General features: G+C 37.9%; 1 long non-coding RNA gene across 1 annotated transcript; it reads left to right on the forward strand.

The window, feature by feature from the left end:
• The first annotated feature begins 1,228 nt into the window (after positions 1-1,228).
• On the forward strand, positions 1,229-3,013 carry LOC139153578 (uncharacterized). The gene is made up of 3 exons (XR_011556852.1): positions 1,229-1,316; positions 1,525-1,634; positions 2,283-3,013. It is a non-coding gene; the product is annotated as an uncharacterized lncRNA (long non-coding RNA).
• The last annotated feature ends 1,098 nt before the right edge of the window (positions 3,014-4,111 follow it).

Here is a 4,111-nt window from a genome sequence, read left to right on the forward strand (position 1 = left end):
TATTAATATTTTTATTTTACTGGAGCTTATTATTGAAAAATATATACACCATATACATATATATAAATAAATAAATAAGTAAGAGATATAAAATGTTAAAATGGAAGAACTGTACAAGGGAAGAAAATTTAAATGGTTATGAATGAGAAAATTGAAAACAGTTATGATTATTGTGGTTATTATGGATGAGATAATTGAAAATGGTTATGATTATTTCTGGATGATTATTATTCTCAATATTTCTTTCTTTCTTTTTCTTCTGATAGATTGAATTATAAATTGATTATCTGATTTATAATGATCAATAAAATAGGAGATGGGGGAAAAGAAAAGGGAAGAGGGATATAATATCAGGAGGAGGACTAATATGGGATAATAATTAGTATTGATTATGTTAGGCATCATAGTGAAAGACAGGTGGAGTAAGGAAAAGTTACATTGAATAGATTAGGGAAGATGATCACACTGAATTCGATAGTGGAAGATATATAGAATTAGGGAAAATATATAGATTAGGGAAATATATAGATTAGGGAAGATTATTGCACTACAATTAGCAGTGAAAGTAATTAGAATAGGGAAGATTATTGCACTGATATGACAGTGACACATAGGTTAGGGAAGATAATTACACTGGGATTGGCAGTGGAATTTATAGATTAGGGAAGACTATTACACTAAGAACGGCAGTGGAAAACATGTAGATTAGGGAAGAATATTACTATATTGGATTTTCTAATGGAAGTTACTTTTCGCGAAAAATAATGGAACAATATGATTTATATTGATTTTGATTTGTTAAAGTAGAAATGATATATCGGTATAATAAAAGAAATGAAAGAAATGAAGTGTTTAGGAAATACATTTTAAATTTCTAACAACAACCCTTCCTCCTATGCATATTGACATGGTTATAATTAGATTAAGACATCATATGAATGGTGTTTCTTTTTTTTCCTTGTTTTCTTTCCTTCCTGGGTCTTAAAGAGAAGTGAATTTGGATATTTCTTTTATTAAGAGCAGCTAGAATAAAATAAGGGTTTTTAAATAAAAGCAAGAATGAGTTAAGTAAGAATGCTAGAAATGGACTGAAGCACGGTGGCGTAGTTATGAAAAACAGCAAATAGCCAAGAGAAATTAGATAGCTAATTAAATGCAAATGAAGTCAAAGAACAATATCTAAAATCCTTTTTGTTTCTTACTCAAACCAGTTTCCACCCAAGATTTACATCCTATATGGAGATATTTCCGGATAACGGTTTTTATTATAATCCTGCTGGTTCCATTTGCCTTTTATTACTGGACAAAGAAGAACGGTAAGTGAAGCAATTTGGGTTCAAGGGTTCCCTCACCTGGAGTCCTAGATGGCTCCTGAGGTGGTTGGAGAGGTTGACTGAGGGATTCTCTGGAGAAGCATGAAAGGGGAGCCAGGCCTGGATTTGAGAGAGAAAGGCAGACAATACATGAGGAAGACAGAAATAAGCCATTTCATGTTTGTCTTTATTTTTATTGCTGCCTTGGAAGCATCTCCATCCCAGGAACAATCTCAGCTTGCAGACAAAAAAGAGGAAGGAGTTGACCTTGGAATGATGGAGCCTCAAGCAGCAAGAGCAGCTACACCCTCCCCTGTCAAGGTAGCTGGTGGGATTAATGAATGACTTAAACCCTGTTCAGAGGAAAGGTATCTTCACAATGGTGTGTGAGGTTATGTTAGCTGAAGTCCCACTTACAGGCTGTGGAGTCATCCAACTGTCATTGTGTAGAGACAAGAGAGACACAGATGGGTTTCAGAGTGCCTGAACTGTGCTGTTATAACTTTGTGACATTGGCAGATAGCTGGATTTCAACCATTTGAAGCAGTGTTTACTTTCCATAAGTTCAAGTTCTCTTGGTCTCTGTGAATATCTGCTTTTAGTTTCTTCACTTGTTTGATTTCAAGCAAAGAATTAAGGCACCATAGTACCTTGTAGTACAAATTATATATCGACTATAAAATTAAATGGTCTTAAAGCCCACAGAATATATACTATATCTACTAAATATATTAGAAGCTATTAAAGATTCTTCTAATATTGGAGGGAAAGATTTAGGGGAATGTGATTGTGGGTTGTCAAGAGCATCTCAGGAAAATCAGCAATCTGAGACAAGACACTAGACTGGGTCAGTAGCAGTTGTATCATTTATTTCTAAAAATGCTGTAAAATGATGGAGAAATGCCATGTTCTCAATGGCTTCCTCATCTGCTGGCAGATTGAACTTCTCTTTCCCTCACTTTCCTCTAGGACTCAGAGGCCACCTACAGCTGCATACAGGATTACTTCACTCCATCTTCTCCTGGACCAACAAGGAAGAATCTTCTTACCCAAGAGAAAACAAGGGAGACATTATACTGTGACCTTGTGTCTCAACTCAAAAAGAGGGAGCACAGTCATCCCTAATTGCAACAAAAGCAATGTGCAGCAGCGGCCAAAAAAGCCAACACCATCCTAAGCTGCATCAACAGGGGAATACACTCCAAGACCAGGGAATTATTAATACCACTCTACTATGCCCTGGTCAGACCACATCTGGAGTACTGCATCCAGTTCTGGTCACCACACCTCAAAAGAGACATTGAAATTCTGGAGAAGGTGCAGAAGAGAGCAACCAAAATTGTTAGGGGACTTGAAACCAAGACTTACAAAGAGAGATTGCGGGAACTGGGCATGGATAGCCTAGAGAAAAGAAGGGTCAGAGTGGACATGATAGCAGTCTACAGGTATATGAGGGGTTGCCACAGAGAGGAGAGGGCCACTCTATTCTCCAGAGCACCAGAGGGCCGGATGAGGAACAACGGCTGGAAGCTGACCAAGGAGAGATTCAACCTAGAAGTAAGGAAGAACTTCCTGACGGCCAGAGCGATCAACCAGTGGAACAACCTGCCTGCGGAGGTTGTGAACTCCCCAACTCTAAACACTTTCAAAAGGAGATTGGACTGCCATTTGGCTGGGGTGCTTTAGGATTCCTGCTCAAGCAGGGGGTTGGACTTGATGACCTGCATGGTCCCTTTCAACTCTAACAATAAATAAAAAAATGAAAATAAATAAAATAAAAATAAAACGTGTCTCTCTTGGTCGAACGTCTTCTTAGGCCTAGACAAGGACATCACCCTTGAAGAGATGATGAGGTGCAGCTGAGCTTCAATTTATGGCAGAAAGGTAAACAGATCAAATAGTAGAAAATCCTGGATATAATCTTATTCTATGAGTCTGTCGGGGAATTGTGCAGCCTGTGTTCAGAGGAAGTCAGAGACGCTGATACAAACATGTAGTTTTATATAAATAAATATGCTATCAAACTACAAGTATACTTGACTTGCAAAAGGTTCATTAGTGACCATTTGAAACCACAACAGCACTAAAAAAATCATGACCATTTTCCCCATATATGACCACTGCAGCATCCCTCTGGTCTTAGGATCAAAATTCAGACCTTTGGGAACTGACTCATATTTATGACGATTTTAGTGTCCAGGGATCACATGATCCCTTTTTGCAACCTTCTGACAAGCAAAGTCAATTCTTTTTATTATTATTATTTCGCCCTTGGAAGCACCAGCATCCCAGGAACAATTTCAGCTCAAGGAAAAGAAAGAGGAAAGAAATTATCTTGAAGTGATGGAGCCTCAAGTAGCAACAGCAGCTTCTGTCTTACCTGTCAAGGTAGCTGGTGTGGATTCATTGGTGATGTTAACCACGGTCTGCAGGGAAGTTTATGTTGAAATGTCTGTTTATATTGGAGAGTGAAACCAGGTTTTATCCCCACGATTGATGGTGTCCTGTGGAGTCACCCAACTATCATGGAGAAACAGGAATGATGCAAATGGGATTTGGAGCTTCTGAATTCTAACCCTTAAATGCAAACAGGATTAACCTTACACAAGACCCTTTGTCTCGCAACCTCGGAACATCTGCTCTAATTTTCTTGACTTGCTTAGTTTCAACCGAAGAATTTAGGCATTTTTGAAAGTACTAGGTGTTCCTTTAATAACGGGGAAGCAGAATAATTCTTTTTATGATCTCAAGTCTAAAAAATCACCCCAAGAAAGAAAGGAAGAAAGAAAGAAAGAGAG

Source organism: Erythrolamprus reginae, chromosome Z (genome assembly GCF_031021105.1).
Source record: "Erythrolamprus reginae isolate rEryReg1 chromosome Z, rEryReg1.hap1, whole genome shotgun sequence".
Lineage (NCBI taxonomy): Eukaryota > Metazoa > Chordata > Lepidosauria > Squamata > Dipsadidae > Erythrolamprus > Erythrolamprus reginae.